General features: G+C 41.8%; 1 protein-coding gene across 2 annotated transcripts in view; it reads left to right on the forward strand.

Moving 5' to 3' along the window:
* Positions 1 to 20,805, forward strand: part of PLEKHH2 (pleckstrin homology, MyTH4 and FERM domain containing H2) — an 812,518-nt gene that overhangs the window by 124,938 nt on the left and 666,775 nt on the right. The window lies entirely within an intron of this gene.

Raw genomic sequence — 20,805 nt, forward strand, 5'->3', positions numbered from 1 at the left:
CCCTATAGCAAACAACCCAATGAAACCTAGCCAATGCCAATCCTGGATGATCGACGAGACCTTCAAAATGGGTCCCAAACCATTCATTCAGATATACACCATACATGGTGAATATCAACATACCAATATTCATTTCACATATGCTTTACTACCAAACAAAGCAGCATCTACCTTGAACTCTTAAACTATGTAAAACAAATAAATATTGCCCCCCAAAATATTCATGGATTTTGAGCAAGCCATGATTCAAACAATTCTAAAAATATACCCCCCACACAGTCATACAAGGCTGTTACTAAAGTATATGGAGACACATCCAAAAAGATACACTGAGGGACTCATTACGGATTTGGCGGTGGAGGTTGGGCTGCCGCACTCCTGGCACTCCAACCACCAGATTATGATCCTGGTAGTCGGACCACCAGGAGACCACTGCCAGTGCCAGGATCATGAATCCTAACGGGTTAGCGGCGGTTGAAGTCGTGGTCATCCATGGCAGTGCCGTGTTTGGCACCTCCGTGCTGATCACAATGTCACTTTTCGCCAGCCTTTTCATGGTGGGGTCCCCTCCCTGAAAAGCCTGGCGGAAAGGCAGAGCTGGAGGACACAGGGGGGCCCGCACTGCCCACAACCATGTCATGGGCAGTGCAGGGACCCCCTGCCAGCACTCTCGGAATGTGCACTGTCTGCTATTGCAGACAGTGTGCATTCCATGGGTGCCTGTGTGTGATGGCATTGGCCTCAGTTTCGTAAGGGAGCCAAGGCCAATACCGCCACACTGTTTTCCCCATGCTGACTGGCAGAAATGTTGTAATATGATGTTTCTGCCAGTCAGCCCGGTGGAAACATCGTAATACGTCGGAGGTGAAACTGCCGGCTTGATGGCAGCCTCACCCCCGCCATACTGGCAGTCCTAATGAGGCCGAAATTGTAGAATATTCCACTAACAGCCAATTTTCATTTGAAATATAAAGAAAATAAGGCACTAACCTATTCCATGTCACAGAGGTAACCAGCCACTATAAATTATTGATAGAGAGCCATTTCTACCAACACAATGAAGTCATACCTGGTGCCTTAATGGACTATTTTGAAGACACTTGGAATGGCAGACCACATGGGTCAGAACATAGACTCCAAGCCAAATTACAGATACCATGGTGGAATGTCTGTGCCAGCACCCAGGCACAGGAAGCCAAAACAAACATCATAGTGGAACGATGCTACAGTGCCTTCCAATCCCCACTAGGCATGTCTCAACCTGCATTATACACATTTTTGAAGCATTACAAAAAGAGCAAAGGTACCAACAACTCAGAATAAAGCAATCTGTTTACAAAATTGCCCCTAAACCTAACAAGCAAACTAAAAGAATATACAACATGCTACAATTTAAAGTCATCTTCATAACTAACAAAGGAGTAGACTACTTAGAAACATAGCCAAAACCATACTATGTAATAAATATTAATTTACCAAAATTCTCAAAACCCACAACAAACTCTAAACCAACAAACCATTTTTTAATAATAATAAACAAAATATTTTACTGCATCAATGAAACAAATAAATAAAATCAAAAGTTAATAAAAACTGATACAATAAAATTGAATATATTAATTATTTAAAAAATGTAATTTGAATAAAACAACTTAAAACCAAATTCAGCACATTAAGCACATTAACTAAGCACAACACATAATTCAAACAATTCCGCATTCTAATGACATAAACATGACAAAGAATATAATATAATTTCAAAATGGGTAAACTGTTCCTATAAAGGAAAAAGACAAAGAGGCACAGGTTCAAAAAGACACTTCTTAAATGAGAAGCAAGAGCCCTCACACACCCAATGAATGTCATGCTTCATCATAGGGCCAGCTCCTCATCAGGCCGGTGCTACAATGCCAGATGGGCCCCACAAAAGGGCACTTTACCAGAGATCTTTAATCAAGAATGTGTGCCAGGGTAGGAATCAATTTAGACCTACCCTCAGTAAAGAGCAGGAGAAAAAGAAAAGTTATTGACTCAAGGGCCTCCAAACAACTAATTTAATTGGAGTGAAGACCATAGGTCAAGCTTAAAAATAAATGGGAGTGGAGAGGAAATAAGGTTCCGCCACTCAACTAACCAACACCAAGTTAAAGAGGATAGTTTCCTTTTAGCTGGTAATCTGGTCAACATGTTTCGCTCTCTAGATGTCTTTACAGATTGTGCGGCGCTTCATCAGGACCAAAAAAGTAACTCCTAAGCTGCATTAAATACACTGATAGGATTTGTAGAGAGAATTACTCACATAACACAATACACTACTTCCAGCCTAAGTAGGGGAACCTGTGCAGAAAAGATAAACAAAGTCACTGAACACAATATAGTGTGTCAACATCTTAACAATGCCCAGTTGTTTAGTGACAATCTGTGTCTGTAGTGTTTCCATGCAATAAAAATGTGAAGTAAATCACCATACATAACTGTTTCTTACCCTCCCATATTAGGGATCAAGTTCCTTGGGACAATACGGACCTTTGAACCAATGACGCTATTAAGAAAATTTCAACAAAAGACATCACATGTTTGTAAATGGAAGCACCTACACACATATGTATATGTATATTCTCCCTTTCTACTACAGAAGACATCGAGTAAAGACACCTTGTTTATCAACTAGAGGGTTAAAAAAACGATAGAATAGCTGGTGAGAAAGACTGGTAAAATGGCTACTCGTGGCTCTGACCTTCATCACGTAGCCCATTTATAGTACACATAGCCCAGTCATTTAGGAAGAACCAAAGGATTTATATAGGGACTAAACTGTGAAGTGCAAGCCTTGCCACACATTTATAAGATCTCTCAACTATCTTGAATACAAGTCATGGTTAGCAGGTGCTATGGGTCACAATCTTTGGTGTTGCTGTGAAAGGTATACATGTCAAAAACAACTGTCAAAAGCCCATAAAAAATTATGGTGGCAAACACCCACGAATAGGGTCAGAATCGAGTATATCACATAGGTGAATACAATGGTGTAAAAACCCCGCAAGTGTAGTTGGAACTCGCAGTGCGGTTACGTATTCTGCAATGGACCCATTCGGCGGCCACCGTCCTCGGGAAGGATCGGCAATGTATCAGGTGAGGTCAGAACCTGTGAAAAGGGTCACTCCTTGCCTTGGTTGTATCAGGGAGAATTGAGTATATCACATAGTATCAGGGTCGGGACCGAGTTTATCACATAGTTGAATACAGTGGTGTGACACGCTGGAATCAAGTTAGGATCCGTAGTGCGGTTACGTGTTTAGCATTGGTCCCACCCGGCGGCCGCCGTCTTCAAAAAGAATCGGCAGTACGTCTGGTGAGGTCAGGACCTGTGAAAAGGAGACGCTCCCTGTCAGGGTTGTCTCAGGGTTAGGCAGGTCATGTACAAAAGTTAAACGTATCGGCGTTGAAACTTCTGAGTACATAGAAATGTATTTCAGGTAGAGTATAACGGTGAAACGCCACCAATTAACTCCAGTATCAGTGTACTTACATATTGGAGCGCGGTCCCCCACTGAAGACCTACCCGACGGCTGCTGTCCCGGAAGTAGAAAGTGGATGCGGCAGCATCAGAAAAAGGTCCGTCAGTGCGCTGGGACCATTCAGATAATCATATTGAAATTGAGGGGAGGGACTGGTGTCTGGAAGAGACTCATAGTGATTTTAAACGGAAGCACCAAGTTTGTGGATCTCGCATATTTTTTTGCGAGTCTGCAGTACGTCGTCATTTCAAATAAATGAATAGTTAATCATAACTCGATGTTGAGGAAGGACGAATTGGGCATGTCACCACCCACAGGACAAGGACAAGGTATACACTAACCTTAGAGATAGACTACTAATGCGTAAGAAGAAAGGGAAAGGGTGGAACAGGAGGTCACAGGTGTGACAAATGGTCCAGATTATGAAAAATAGAAAAAAATAGAGTAGAAGACATTTATCTTGATTGTCCAATGATCAGAAAAAGTAAGGAATGTACATACACATCCTCTGGTCAAGTGCCTGGGAAGAAGCTCATCCAAGGAATATCATCATTTAGCCCACTGATATGGGTGCCTTGTTTGTAAACCCATCGTTGTTCTTTTTCAAAAAGACCCTTAGAACCATTAGTAATGTAGTTAGGAGACTCTAACACTACCCACCTTATGTCGTTGGGGGTGTGATTGGTCTCGCAAAAGTGAACACTGAGTTTGGTAGTTGTCCGTCCACATCTGATGTTGTGGTGTTCATTGATTCTAATCTTTACTGGCCGTGTAGTCATCCCTACATAACGTAACTGGCAAGGGCAAGTGATCATGTATATACAGTTACAGGAGTTACAATTAGTATGTTTGAAGAGCTGCCATCGTCCTATTGGATAAACATCAAGAGACTCTATCTGTGAGGTTAACAGGCATACATTACAATTCCCACAGGGGTGATGCCCCTGTACTGGTGGCAACTGCCACAAAGTGGTCTGGTTCGATTTTAAAGTCAACACCCTGGGGCGAGTGTGGACCACTAGATCTTTAATATTTTTGGTCTGTTTAAAGGCAAACAAAGGTTTTGGGATGTTTTTACCTCCACCCAAAATGGACCATCTTTTGTTAATTAATTTCTTGATAGTATTAGACTGTGAAGTGTAGGTAGAGACGCAGGTGAATCGAGGATCTGAATGATTGGGTTTAGATGTCAAAAGCACCTCTCTCTGATTGTTGCAGGCCCATTTGCGGGCAGAGTTAACTATCTGCAGAGGATAATGTCTATCATATAGTTTGTGGGATAGAGCTTCTGCTTGTGTTTCAAAACTTGAAATGTTGCTACAGTTACGCCGGAGTCTCAGGAACTGTCCATAGGGAAGATTATCTCTTAATGATTTTGGATGATGACTCTCATATAGAAGTAAGCTGATACAGTCAGTTTCTTTGTGATAAGTGCAGGTCTCTAACTTCCCATGGCGAATGGTAATGAGTATGTCAAGATATTGCAACTGTGAGGCAGAGACCATAGAAGTAAATTTCAAAAACGGGTTGAGACCATTAATCCAGGTTGTGAAATCACCCACCAGTTGGTTAGGGCCATGCCAGATAATGAAGATGTCATCGATATATTGATGCCATAAGTTGATATTTTTCTTGAATGGGTTGGAATAATTGAGTATGAACAGTTCCTCGAAATGATACATGTAGCAGCAAGCCAGACTAGGGGCGAAGGTACTTCCCATTGAAGTTCCTCATATTTGGTGGTAAAGTTGGTCTTCAAATTTGAAGTAGTTCTCCGTCAGAACCAGTGAGGCGCACTCCATGATAAAGGAGGTGGGGGTTGATAAAGACATGGTCCTCCTAGTCAATAGATCCTCTACGACCTGGAGGGTCGCGACCTGAGGAATATTTGTGCAGAGAGACTCCACATCCAAACTAATCAGGGCATGGACTGGGTCAGAGGATTGATCTGGTCAACGAGGTTGAGGACTTCAGTAGTGTCTTTTAGAAGGGTTGAAGTCTCCCTCACTAAGGATTGTAAGAAATGGTCGCAAAAGGTGGATAAAGGTTCCAGTTCTGAACCAATACCTGACACAATGGGTCGTCCCGGAGGAGGTTGAATACCCTTATGGATCTTGGGTAGACAACAGAAATAGGGTATACGTGGATTACAGGTGTCAAGATAGTCAGCCTCCTTCCTTGAAATCCATGTGTTAGTCAGTGCTTCATCAATCATGGACCGTATCCTGGATTGTAAACCACCAGTGGAGTCCCGAGTAATGGGAGAGTAGTAGGTCGAATCACTCAAAAGACGTAGACACTCCTCTCTGTATGTCGGTGTATCTAGGATAACTATCGCCCCACCTTTATCAGCTGGTTTGATGGTTGTTAGGGTCACTGTCCAGGGAATAAATTGCTTCCTTTTCCCTCGAAGAGATGTTCTTAAAAGTGTGTTTTGGTTGTAATTTTTTCACATCTAATAAAACCGCCTTCTCAAATGCGAGTACTTCACATGGCATTGCGGAGGTGGGAGGGATAAAGGTGGATGGCTTCCTTAGGCCAGAGTCTTCCTGGCACTCCAAAGGTTTGTCCTGAAAAAAGAAATGTAATCGTATCTTTCTAAAAAAATTAGAAAGTTCACAATTGAGGTGAAAAAAATATTCCTGGGGGGTCGGCACAAAAGCCAACCCTTTGTTCAACACACGTAGCTCATCGGTGGAGAGATGTCTAGAGGATAGATTGACTACTAGGTCTTTAGATTCGGATTCTTGCCCTGACTCCTGGTCACCATTTAGGATTCTTCTCTGGTCCAGTGTACATGGCGCCCTCTTCCTCTGCGCCTGCCTTTTTCTCTGCCTTGGCCTCTGCCTAAAAAAGGTCTGAAGGGTACAAAGGGGCGTGGTCGGTAAAAGGGATAAGGGGGTTGCCATGGTAAATGTTGATGAACCAGGTAGAGAGGAGGATTGTAGAAGGGTTGTAATCCACCTTCATCAGTACTCCAGCCATCAGACTAAGAGCTATTACTATAAGTACGTGATTTTCTAAGGATTGGACCTGAATCCTCGGAAGAGCGTGACTGAGTGTCAGCCTCATAATCTTCTCTGGTGTAAGGATACACCTTCTCTCTACCAAACTTGTTGATATCTTTTTGTAGTTTGTCCCAATCCTCCTTCTGACTCCCAGTTGGACCAGTCCTATCATTCCCTAGGAGGGAGGGAGTCTGAAGAATGGCAGTCACTACATCATCGTTAAAGCTAAAACCCTGAAATTCTTCTATTGTGGAAGATCAGGGTATACCTAAAAAGGTCTACGCCAAAGAATATTGTAGTGTTTAGTGTTAGTTTTATTAGTTGTGTTTCTCTATTATTTTAGAGTTGTAATTTTATGTATTGTATGGTATATTCTGTCTCCCTCTATCCTGGCACACAGTGTTACAATCTAGAATGTATACGTGTTCTACACAGAGTCAGTTAGTGAGGAGAGAGCTGTGCCAGGTGTGGATGGAGTTTCTTTTCCTGAGATGTACTAATAAAGGAGACTTAGACATCTCTACCCTAATCTTCAAGATCATCTTTATTTCTAGTACCTGGTAGTACTACTACATTTTGGCGACAATTTGAACTTGGGACCCTCCCTCGCCTCTCATGGATTCTTCTGAAACTTCAACGCACTGTTAATTGTTATTTCTATTCATCTGAAAGGTACTGTTCATATGATTTTGCAATCATTTTTTTTTTTTTTATTGACTTGTTTGTCAATTTCGCTTTTCCTATTTCTGGTGCCACATTATTTAGTTTTCTACTTTGCCGTGTGGTTGCTTGGCAACCTAAACGTTTGTGGTTGCCGCGCGCTGACGCATGCTGTTATTTTTTAGCATTTATTGCTTCCTGACACTGAAACTAAAGCAATCCATTCGGCCGTGCGGTTGCTTAGCAACCTCCGCATTGTCATTGACGCACTCTGTCCAAGCATTTGGATTCTGAAACAATTCATTTTGTCGATGTGTGTTGTTTTTATGCGCGTACATGGACTGCAATGTGAAGTACTTGTTTTCTGGATAATGCGTGCTGTTTTTCATATGCCTGTGTTTTTTTTCTCCAAGTTTTAAGCACATTCTGCACAATGTAGTAGTACTATCAGGTACTAAAAATAAAGATGATCTTGAAGATTAGGGTAGATATGTTTCCGTAGTGTTGCCATGCAGAAAAAAAGTGAAGTAAATCACAATACTGAACGAACTGTTTCTTACCCTCCCATATTAGGGATCACGTTCCTTGGGACAATACAGACCTTTGGACCAATGACGCTCTAAAGAAAATTTCAACAAAAGACATCACATGTTTGTACATGGAAGAATCTACACACATATGTATATGTATAGTCTCCCTTTTTCCTACAGAAGACATAGAATAAAGACACCTTGTTTATCAACTAGAGGATAAAAAAAAGAAAGAATAGCTGGTGAGAAAGACTGGTAAAATGGCTACTCATGGCTCTGACCTTCATAACGTAGCCCGTTTATAGTACACATACACAGTACAGTATGACATTTCCCACCCACATTAAAAGTATGAAATAAAACTTACTGTTGTATAGCTGCAGAACTTTATCCATTTACTTGTAACAAACAATAGTAATCCAAAGATAATTAAATAAACCAAAACTGATTTCCTTTAAAAAATGTAATCTCCAAATTCCCATAGAAAACTTTCATAGACAAAAAGCTGCAAACAAAATGTTAAAGACCCACCTGCATAACACATTACAGTCCCAAAAATACATATGCATAACATTTAATCATCAAAACATAAATAACATCACAAAATTTAACATAACAGATTCACACATTACTCTAACAATGTAAAAAAAATCTGAATGACAAAGTAGTGCAAAACAGTAACAAAAACAAATCTAAATGTACAAAAAATACAGAAAAACACTATACCCAAGTTTTAAACATCCATCCCAAATCCCCCACCCTACTCTCAAACCCCTTAAAACATCATTAAAGAAGGACTTAACTGTTCCGACAAACTGCAGCACCTAACCATGACTTATTCCTTGGGCAACAGATCCAAAGTGACATCAATAGACTACAAAACAGAAGGTAGCAGTAAACCAAATGGCATCCAAATGAAAAAAAAAAAAGACTATAGGCCTCATTATGAGGTTGGCGGGCTGTCCTATGAGGAGGAAACCGATGTGTAGCTGGCGGTCTGCCCCCTCCCAGCCCTATTATGAGGTTTCCACTGGGCTAACTGGTAGAAACCTCTGAATCAGGAGGTTTCTCATGGAGCCGAGGCCAATGCTGTTGCAGAGGTTGCCCCCAGCACCCTCGGAATGCGCACTGTCAGCCCTAGCAGACAGTGTGCATTTCGAGGCTGCTGGGCGGGGGCCCTGCACTGCCCACACCATTGTTGTGGGCAGTGCTGGGGCCTTCCTGTGGTCCTCAGCACTGCCTTTCTGCCAGCCTTTTCAAGACGGGAACCTCGCCATGATAAGGCTGGTGGAAAGGGAACTCGTGATCAGCACGGTAGTGCTGAACTTAGCGCCGCCGTGGCTGACCACGACTCCGACCCCCGCAACTCCATCGGAAACCATGTTCCTGGTGGTGGCGGCGGTCCCCTGGTTGTCCGACCGCCATTGTCATAACATGGCGGTCGAACAAAATATGTAAAAAAAAATTAAAACTGTAAGACATCTTACACAATGTTATAACAAATTATGACCAAATTGTAAAGTATGAATTAAATAAAATATATACAATTATTTAATGTATACTAATAAAGAATGTGTTGAAATAATGTTAACAATTGTATTTAAAAAAGTTTTAAAATGTTCAAAAGTTGTACACAATGAAAAATAACACTTGAAAATGCACACTATACAAATATCTATAAAATATTAGCTATTTTTGTTTTTTAATTGAAAACTAACAAAAATGTATGTGACTTTATAATTGTTTTTATTTTTGCTGACTATTTAATGTTGCTTATTTTGGTTTATGATCCATACATACAAGAATTAAGAATTATACTTGACAGCAGAATAATATTTTTGTTAAGATGTTTTAACTTTTAACATTATTAAACATTTATTAAAAGAAATTTGGAAAAAGTGTTGGGCACTAAAGGGGTGACATTTAATATTCCCACTCCAATCTAAACCAACTTTGGGAAGGTGTTGGACACTAAAGGGATAACATTTAATATTCCCACTGCAATCTAAACTATCTTCAGGAAGATGTTGGGCATTAAAGGGATTATATTTACCATTCTCACTCAAGTCTACACTAATTTGAGAGAAGGTGTTTGACACTAACTTTTTCATAATTCTAATTAAACCCTTTGTCCTACAATATAAAATCAACATTATATTGCGTAGAAACTGCATAGTTATCAAAAATAAAATGTATCAGTAATATATTATATATATACTGTATGTATATATATATATATATATATATTATATAATAAATAATAATTTGTAAACTTTTATATTGTGAAAATATATATATATTTTTTTATTTTTCAGTTATTTTGTTACAATTTTATATAGTTATACCAATTTCCTAAAAATAATGTAATATTTTTAATTTAACCTTCAAAATAAATCCAAAGATAGTACTTCATTACAATTTCTATAAATATTTTGACCATTATAAATATTTAATATTTTTTGAAAGATAATACTATTAAGATGTCTCTCAAATAACATATACATGAAAAATATTAAAATATATATATATATTAATTTGCATTTTAGAATTCAAAACAATTAATGTGCATATCATTGCAATTGTTAACTTAACATTCAAAAATCAAATCTATATTTTTTTAAAATCTACCTAGCCTTCCTTATATCATAGTAACACAAAATCGCACTACTAAAAAATACACCAATTAATTAAACATTCACACAATTAAAAATGCAAATTTAACCAATTTAAAGTAAAACAAATCTAAAATAAAAGCAAAATAAAACAAATTATAAACACACAATTAAACAATACAATACATGACATACTAATAAGCACTAAAAAACAATATTTTATGCAACAACATTTTCAACATTGATATTTTGGACAAAGAACGTCAAAAATGATACTTTTACCTTTGATTTTCTCATCCACAATATATTTGAATTCTTATATTCTTGACACAATATTTCTGTACCACAATATTATTTTCTGACATTTTGTGCAAACATCCTACAAGGTCATCTGGACCCATAACCTGAGTTGAATCAGCCTTCTGGGTGTGGCTGCCCTGTCTGTGTGTCTGAGAAGAGCATTGGACAAGAGAGTGTTGTGAGCACTTGTTTGCTAATCTGGCATACTCATTTGCCATGCCAGGCTTTGATGACAGAGCATCATGTCACACTGTCAGATCCAGGTAACTTTCCATGGGGTTTTCTCCTAAGAGGGAAAGGGTACCTGCTGGTTGACATCTGCAGTTCACACAGTCATAGAAATACTTGCACTTCACAGGAGTGCCACTTTTGATTTCCAGAGATGTTTTAAATGTTTGATGTTGACATATAAATGCACATCTACCTATATGTATGTCTGCTACCTATCCCTGAACTCTAAACCCCTTACAACCACATACCTATATGTTAAATTATGTTTATGAAAGATTAAAATAAATGTATATTTTAAAATGTCGAACATTCTCATTCTATTGATTTTATCAAATGTTTTTATGATTCATTTTATTATCATTTAATTTAAATTTTATTATTTTAAGTATCTACATATATTTACTTATGGTTGTATTCATGTGTGTATCAATCTATATCAATAGATACGCATATATATAGTGGTTACAGTTAGGACCTAGTATCCATAGAAAAAACGTTTTTTTGACTTGCCTATATCTTTGGCACTTTTTGGTGAATCGTCAGAAAATTTTATTTAAAAAAGTGCCCATTAGGGTCTTGTGAATGGAAGTTTTCGGGATGATCCGCCAAGCGGGAGCCGAGAAAAGGGGGTGGGGTGTCAAAAAAAGAGCGTTTCCCATGTGTGTTTAGAGGCACTTGCAGCCTGAACCCCTGGATGGAATTATACCAAATATGGCAGAAATATAGCTGTTGGTCCGGAGATCATGCTTTTTGTTATGTGGTGTAAATCTGATCAGTAGTTTTTGAGATATTCAATTAAATCCAGATTTGTAAATCTTGGCGGAGGTTAAGCACAGACATCATGGTGAGATCTGAGGGAGGTGGTGGTCCCTGGGGCGGGGGGTCAGCCAAGGTGAGATCTGATTGGCTCTCAGCACAGAAAGTAATGGCAGCCATCTTGGGACCAATATACATGATAGAACCCCATTGAAATGCATTGTAGTGAATGGCAGGTTTCGAGAGTCACAAAAAGGAGAACTTATAAAGGGTGATAACAAATTTTAGTTACAATATAAATCATTTGTTCATGGTACCAAATTAATTTTAGGAATTGTGGTGTGTTCTAAGGTGATTTTACCCTGCTGGGATTTCATGAACCATGTTTGAGAGAAAACATTGTCCTCATGATTTCCACATAGATATTATGTAAGGTGTTTCAGAAGCTAAAATAAGGGCATATTTTCTGTAAATTCACACTATCTCTCTCACCCTTTTGAGAATGAAGTCTGACATTTTCAGTAAAAATAGGGCCTCATTACGAGTTTGGCAGACGCTATAAACCATCCACCGAACATCCGACGGGGAGGTTTCTGCCATGATGGACCATTACCTATTACTTACCATTGGCGGCAGCATTGTCGTGATTCAGCCGGCTGCAATGCTGCTGTGGCAGGGGGCCCCCCACCATCACAATGCTCATGCGTAATTTTTGGGTTGTGTGTGTTTTGGGTAATTCGCAGTGCTTGCAAGGGTGTGAGTTATAGTTACTTTATGGCACAAGTTATAGTTACTTGAAATACTTATAACTGCTGAATTTCTCTGGTTTTGTATGTTTAAATTGTGAGCCTAACTATAAGGTCCCTGTAATCTTTGTTTTTTTTGTGAATTTTGATGTTTTCTTTTAAAGTACAGTAACTTTAATTACTATACATTAAGCCAACCACCGCCGTTCATGGACTTTGGCTGTGCTGGCAGAGGTTGGCCGCAGAGCCTGGCCTGTGGCCGGGTTCTGTGGCCAACTCCTAACCACCCAACCCTGCATCATGCACGGCCTTTGGCCATACACGGCTGGGGTTGGCTCTCAGCAGCATTTCACAAGAAAGGACCCACTTGTCACAGTCAAAACATGAGATATTGTACTCTAGAAAAGCAAGGATGCAAACACCTCCATAAGGTTTACAGATAACTTTTCAAGGTGAAAATGCAGAGACAAAACACTTGTTTTGCTTCGACGATGCACTAGAAATTTGGATGATTAGTAGTTTACATAACTGGAGCTTCAACTTGAGCACCTGCTTTCTTTATATCTGGTAGTGCTTCCCGTTGTGGTTTAATTACTGAGAAATGAGCATTGTTCCAGAATGAAGCCTGTCATGTGTATTTATCCAAGAAGAGCCACTGCTTAGCGCAAAATGTCTACCCAGCTGGAATACTTTCTATTTGCTAGTTAGTAAGTACTACCTTGTTGGGTAAATGTATAGTGCATCTCCTACACTACAGCTGCATAAAGGATGCAAAGGAAATGTCTTCTGTGACCTTGTGTGTCTACCTTTTCCAATGTGATTGTTCCTCAAGTTTCTTAATCATACAAGTTATTATGAGGCTGATGGTTCCCTCGGTCCCAGGCAGTTCCTGTCTCCTGCGGGAGCTGCCATTGCCCCTGCATGCAGGAAGCTGCTTTAAATAGTAGCTCCCTGTGTTCAGGAGCAATGTTTTCATCTCTTTCCCTGCCAGCATGTTAGTGGAGGTGGTGGTCCTCAGGGCTTTAGTAAGCAGTAGGAAGAGGGCCTTGTGTGCCCCCTCCTCAATATTATGAAAATGATATGCCCCCGGGACGTGGTCCACCTGGGAGCAAAATTAAAAGCAAGTGAGGGAGCTTTTTTTTTTTTTTAATCATGGCAAAAATCACTAATATTTACAAAATTTGCCATTAATTAAAAAAATGCTTTCTTACCCTGGCGGGGCAACAGGGGTACCCCTGCACCAATGCTAGGAGCTCAAGGTATCCCATGCCTGGCCCCTTTTCTTTTTTTTTTTCTTTTTTTTTTACAACTGGGCTGAAGCTGAGTCCCAAAATGGCTGCCAACACTTCCTGGTTGAGGTGTTCACAGCCAATAAAATCTCTGCACAAGGTCGGGAGTATTCGCAAAGTCGTTGCAACCATATTTATAGAAATTTGACTTCCTTTAATTTCTCTTAAACTAATGAATGGATTTACACCAACTAGGAAAAAGGATCATCCATGGACCAAAAGGTACCTTTCTGCAAAAACTTTGAATAATTCTGTCCAGTTGTTCAGGCTGCAAACATGTCTAAATAGTCTATGGGAATTAACATAGGAAACCCACTTTTATGACCCCCCCTTTTTCTCGGCCCCCGCTTGACTGATCACCCCAAAACTTTCCATGCATAACAAGACCCTAGAAGGCACTGTTTTTCGAAAATTCTGAGAAGATTCGTCAAGCTGTCCCAAAGATATAGCCAAGTCAAAAATAACTACTCGCAACCCCCAGTAGGTAATGTGTATATACATGTATAGATATAAGTATGTGTGTGTGTCTATATATATATATATATATATACATATATATATATATATATATATTTCCAAAACAGGAGTTCAAAGTTTTATTCAGGGGAAAAACACCCAACATGTTTCGGCACAACAGCCTTCATCACAGCCCTGTCTGCAGTCTAAAGCACAGTGATTGATTAACTCACAAGTACAAAGGATAGCAGTTGTCCAAACGAGATGATATCAATATGAATGCATTTCAGGGAAAAAGCACCCGACGCATTCAGACACAGGGGCCTTTATCGCAGCCCTGTCTGCAATCTAGAGCACAGTGAATGATTAACTCCTAGGTACTAGGGATAGCAGTTGTCTAAACGAGATGCTATCAATGCTTGGATTACAGTTCTGCATGAGGAAAGTGGAATAACAGGAAATATTTTTCTCATTTACCTAATGATAAAGAAACACACTGCAGCTACTTGGTTGATGTGTGCCACATAAAAGGGTTTCATCAAAAACTGCTCCTAGGTTACGAGCAGAGTTTTTTTATTTATTTCTTTATTCGTTTTTTACTATGCATACAAAGTACAAACAATGTAAAATAAACAATGCTGCACAGTTTAGATGAAGCATATAACCTGTGCTATGCTCACACCCTTAAATGTCTCATCACAATGTCAGTCCAGGGGATAAGCTATAAATGCATGCCACACCCCCTTATAGTGGTCCGGGATAGTGAGTAAGTAGGTAATGAGGTGCCCCACATATCCTTAGGCCATGAGGTCATCAGCAGTTCTTCAGCATACAATTCCAGCTGCTCCCTACAGTACACCATATCTGATTCCCACTTCCGCTTGGTATGTCCTGTGTGGTTCCGTATCGGCACTCTTCATTTAGCTAGTAGCTGGGCCACAAGTCTACAGTTTGTCGGCCGCAGATCCTTTACAAAACCAAGCAGGCATTGGTGTGGGTGATGCAGCAGTATTTTCAGAATCACATCAGTCAGTGCCTCTATGACCTGCACCCAGAAGCGTTGAATGGGGGTGGAGGCAGGACCATGCCAAATGCAGTAAATCGGGCATCCTGCGCCCCACACCATCAACAGCGAGCCTCCTCCCTGAGCCCAAATTTGCATTACTTGGCGTGTGAAATGCATCTGGTGGAGGTACCTGAAATGGGTAATGTGTAATTTACAGTTAGGGGTGAGCATATTTGTTAGCACGCAACAAAATGCCAAAATGCCAAATTCAGTGGTGGGTCAAGTACTGCATCCCACTCTTTTAGTGCCAGGTCAGGGGCCTCAGGCCTATCATTCTGTACCGAGGCATTTAATTTGGTAATAAACCCCCTGTGAGTAGTGTTAGTCATTAAGGTGTGCAATGCACTAAGCTTGTGGGGTTCCCCTAAAAATTAAGGGTATAGCTCTCATATAGCAGTTCTAAGACGCAGGTATGCAGATGTCAGAAGCAGTGTGCTGCTGCGTGTGGGAGATATCCTCGAGTGCAGTGAAGGGCCTTAGTAAACATCTCCCATGGTTTTCAAATATGCATCGCTGAGGATCCTCAGTACGCTTGGTTCCTGTGTGACCATTATGATGGGTGGTATAGCCAGGGAGAGCTGGGGAGTATATGGGCGCCTTACAAGCAGGTTACCCGAGCAAGTCACATACCTTTGCGGTGTCGTATGTAGTATTAAATTCAGTCCTAGTAATGTGAGAGTGCTTGTGCAGTAAGATTGTGTTCAGTGGTAGTTGAGTAGCATCACCATTCTCAGTTGCTAAGTGCAGTATAAACTAATGGGGAAGGTACCAATAGTTGCAAAATGTGCTGACGCACACAAATAATAGAGCTCCAGGTCAAGCGTCCCTGTGGATACGGTAAGTGAGCGTGTCCCACTGAATCTTGGGTTGTTTGCTAGCCCATGCCAGTGTTATTAAATGGGTTTGACACGTTCTAATAGCACTACAGGGATGTTAATAAATAAATATAGAAGCCTTGGTAATATCCCCATTTTCAAGGCTGCCGCTCTGTCTGCCATGAACAATGGGAGACAAAACAATCTGATCACCTGATCCTCAAGCTGCATTACAGCTCTTCTGTAGTTGTATTGTAGAACCAAATCTGGATCTTTATGGAGCCAGATTCCCAGATATTGCACATGGTCAGACCTCTACAATAAACGAAAATCCAAGGGGTGCTGTGTCATGTTCGGGGTCAAGGGGAAGATAATGGATTTGGGCCAGTTAATACTGAAGCCAGACTAATAGCCAAAGTGGATATGTTCACGTGTAATGGGCGTCAGATGGGTGATTGGGTCTCCTTCACATATTAGACCATGTCATCGGCATGTAATGAAATACTTAGGGGCCGTAACTGAAATTGTAACACAGAGGTTGCATGTTTTAGGCAGATGACACATGTCAGGGGCTCCAAAACGATGGCAAATAATAATGGGGATAGGGGGCATCCATGTTGAGTGTCTTTATGGATATGTATCTCCTCTGATATGACTGTCCCTACCTGTGCCATCGGGTTTGTTTATAATAATCAGATCCATTGTAAGAAAGACCATTGGATCCCTATGCAGCCTAGGATGGTGACCATATAGTCCCATTCGATAGAATCAAAGGCCTTGGCGGTGTCCAGAAGGACTGCTGCTGCCTCTAATAAAGGATTCAACTGATGTAATGCAAAGATGGTGCAAAAATTGTGCGTAGCGGAGCAGGATGGGGGTGGGGTCAGACTGGTCCAGCAGCACTAAGCTAGGGAAGAGTGGTTGCCAGTATTTTGGGGAGAATCTTTACATCAGTATTGATTACAGAGACCGGTCGATAGGACTCACAATACCTGGTGCTTTATCAGGTTTTGAAACTGTAATAATTAATGCCCCTGTAAGAGAGGTTGGTAAGGTCTGTTTCTTGCATGTTTCCTCTTATAATGCATGAAGGTATGGTGCAAGGATAGGAGCGTACTCTTTATAGAATTCGCTGATTAAGCCTTTGAGGCCCGACGCCTTACCACTGGCAGTGAACTTATGGCATCCCTGATATCCTTAATTGTAATGGGTTAACAAGGCATTCTCACTGACCAGCAGACAACAATGAAAACAATATCATCTAAATAATTAGCAATGTCTCCTGATGACGCAGGGCTCTGTGCTCCATATAGGTGTTTTGCAGAAGCCAGTGAAGCCTGCCAGGATGGTGGGCGTATCATAAGAATCTGTACCCTCAGAGGAGATGTTCTCAACAATATGAGTGTAAGCCCATGGCAGCCACAATATGCCTCAGATGCCCCCCTTCCTTATGTCTCTGCTACATAGTGATGGGACATGTGACACAGTTCTTGTGCCACAGTGTCATTGAAATTTGTGACCTGTTTACGAATGGCTGTGAGGGTGCTGGAAAGGGATTAGATTCATAATCCCACTCAAGAGTCTGTAGTGTGTGTTTTATGGTCTGGAACTGTGTACGTATTCATTTCAGGACACCGGCCAGAGTGCTAATACAGATCCACTAATAGTGACTTTAAAGGCTTCCCAGAGTGTGTTCACCACTTCTACAGAACCAACATTATCAGTAAAGTAAGCTTTAATAGCTGAGCATAGTATCTCTCAGAACACACAATCCAAGAGACCTTATGCTTGAAATTGCTACGTAAACTCAGTGGGGACATATGTAGAGAGTAGCAGCATAAGTCGCTCCAGTGCATGGCTGAATAGTCTTAGGTACATGTGAGATATCAACCATCCAAGCACAAACATCCTGGGTAAAGACGGGACCAGGCCCCATGTACGGATGAGGTCAATGTGCCTTTGCATTGGATGGGCATGCAGTGTCTCCAAAGGTCTACAATTCCATGTCCCTCCATCTCAGCCCTAAGAATTCTGGTGGACTGCTTAGCATGCCAGGCCGTTGTCACCAACCGGTCAAGCACCGGGTCAAGATATGTGTTCAAGTCCCCACCCCAGATAATGGTCGTTTTGGTGAGGTGAAGAAGGTGGTGCCACAGTGTGGTGTAAAAGGCTGGGTCATCTGTGTTTGGGCCATATATATTTAGTAAAGTGACAGAGGTGCCCCAAAAGTTCCCTGTACGATTACATACTGGCCTAGATCATCTGTGAGGGTGTAAGCCATGGGGAGGGTCTAGTAGCATGTAGATGCTATTCTAACCACGCTATTCAGCTCTCAAAATCTCTTCCACCTGCTGGTAGTGGAGAGGGCTTACCACTCCCTCATGGTGCACCTGCTTCCCCTCCGTGTCCCATTATAGCAAAGTTGCTTAATTATAGGGACCAGGACACAGTCCTTTGGATGGCTCATGAGAAGGGGAACTAAACTACCCTGGCAACAGTATAGTCTGTTTTCCAGATTTCACGGCAGTGGTCCAGGCAGCATGCAGATAATTCATACCTGTTAAGAGACAACTGCAGAAGGTGGGAGACACCTACGCCATGCTTTTCCCGGCATGACTTTGTATAGATCAATGTGGATATCAGAAGATAATAGTGACTTCCAAAGCAGCAATGGAATACCTTCAATCACTTACACCATGCCGAGGAACCCCATCTGACTGTTATGGAAAACCGCGAAGACTGAACATCTATAGTTCCCTCAGTGCATGTCCTACTAGACTATTTGACACTCCACATATATGGGCCCCAACTCTGGACACTGCAAATCCTGGTTTACAATACCCATCACTTGTTTTTCTTTTTAGCCTCCCACTTAACGCTATGGCTGAAGCACTCCTATCTTCTCCTGGCCACCTCTAGTCTCTGGAGGCTGAATTGGGCACCTGGTGACACCCCCCACAAGACCCCAACCTGCAGGAACACCCCAGATGTTCTTGATATGTGCAGGCCATGCAGCAAAGCCTGGTGTCAGTGGCCGCGAGCACTTTTTCCATGTTCAAGCATTTATTCAATACAAGTTTTAGGTCATCTTCTGCAGTGAATATGCACTATTCTGCAGTCGTGATGTGAGCTGATTGTTTATCTAGCTTTGCCTCCATATGATCTATGCGCAGATTTCATGAGTCCGTTTTCCCATCTATTGATGCCAGGCTTTGCTGCATGGTCTGCAGTGTCACTTCAAGTGCAGTTGAACCAGCGAGTGCAGAAGTTTGTGGGAGCTTGGCAGCACGTTTTGCGTCGAAGCTTGGTCGAGTCTTACACCGATCTGTCTTCCCCATTTCAACCCCTAGCCTTTGCCCAGGGCCCTGCAGAACAGGTATTCATCAGCGCTCCTGACACATAGGGAGGTAAAAGGCACTCACAACAGGCACAGCAGAGAGTAATGCTTTCCCACGGTTGCCTGAGTCGATTCCAGGGACCAGGGAAAGACTGTTCAGGAAAGATCATCCCCAGGGCCCAGGCCCAAGGAGAAGTACAGGATTACCACTTGCCCTCAGTCAGAGCCCTCATGGGTCATAGTCATCCAGACAAGTCTCTAATGGCCTGCAAGAGCAGCAAATGTTCACTTGGCACTCCAACTGGGAGGTCCGTAAGGCAGACAGCACATGCAGCGGGCCTCACTTTTGGTGTCTGCTCCGCTCACCTACAGGACACTCACGCTCCCTCCAACAGGTTGGGTACGCCTCCCAGGTAGGGACCCACAGCAACGACAGCCAGATTCATCGCCAAGGCTCACTCTGCTGAGCCAACGCAGAGCAAGCTGACCCACTGCACATCGCAAATCCGTCCCGGACCTTTGCCACGGCTCACCCAACAGTTCTGGGTAACAACTCCAGACAGACAGTGACCTTCCACGGGTCCGCAGTACCAAGCGGCCTACCAAGAGGCCAAGTGTGAGGCAACCTGGTACAAGCCAGGTCCTCCCCATAGTCAGACCAGACCCTGCTTCCAAGCAGTGGCCTGTGTGGTGACGCGGCTGCAGGCCCAAAACCACACAGAGGCTGGGGAGAAGTCAGTTATATTGTGGCCACTGGATCCCCGCTATACCCCCTACTCAGGATTGTATAAAAATGAGGCCTAATCGGGCCGGATGTGAGGATGTAGGTCAGATTGAAACCCTGGGCTGACGGGTGCTAAGGTGCAGCTATCTTGCCGTGTCTCTCTAGCACCCCTCCTCTAGGTTACGAGAAGAGTTCACTGCCAGGGACAGAGGTTCCCGTTCAGATGACTACCACAGATTGGACAAGATATTTGAGGCCTTGACAGATATCAGGACCTATATCTTTTCTCCGTTTAATTGCAGGCAATTTCTTCCTATATAGGTCTTTACCTCTTGCATACATTCCTGAACTTTTTCTGCAACAGCCAGGGGGTCATTTGTGATGCTAATCATAATTTGGGTATCTTCAGCATATGATGGTACTGTAAAGGCATAAAAGTGCACCAACTCAGCCATTGGGGACATAAAAAGATTTAAAAAACTCTGGGCTGAGAGATGACCCCTGTGGAACCCCACAGGGCAAGGAAAAAGGTTTTGACCTAATAGGTTTGCATGCTATGGTTTACATTCTGCCTTTTAAAAATGACGAAAGGAGCCTTATCTTTGATGCCCAGCTTGGAGAACGGGGCAGCACAAGTAGGAAATTATTAAATAAACATATTTCTCCTTGTTACACCTCCCTTCGGGAGGCATAGGATTTTAACGCATTCCCAGGTCTACCACTAATGGTAAATCTGGAAATGTGCCAAAATGCAAAG

Source organism: Pleurodeles waltl, chromosome 5 (assembly GCF_031143425.1).
Source record: "Pleurodeles waltl isolate 20211129_DDA chromosome 5, aPleWal1.hap1.20221129, whole genome shotgun sequence".
In the NCBI taxonomy this organism is placed as follows: Eukaryota; Metazoa; Chordata; class Amphibia; order Caudata; family Salamandridae; genus Pleurodeles; species Pleurodeles waltl.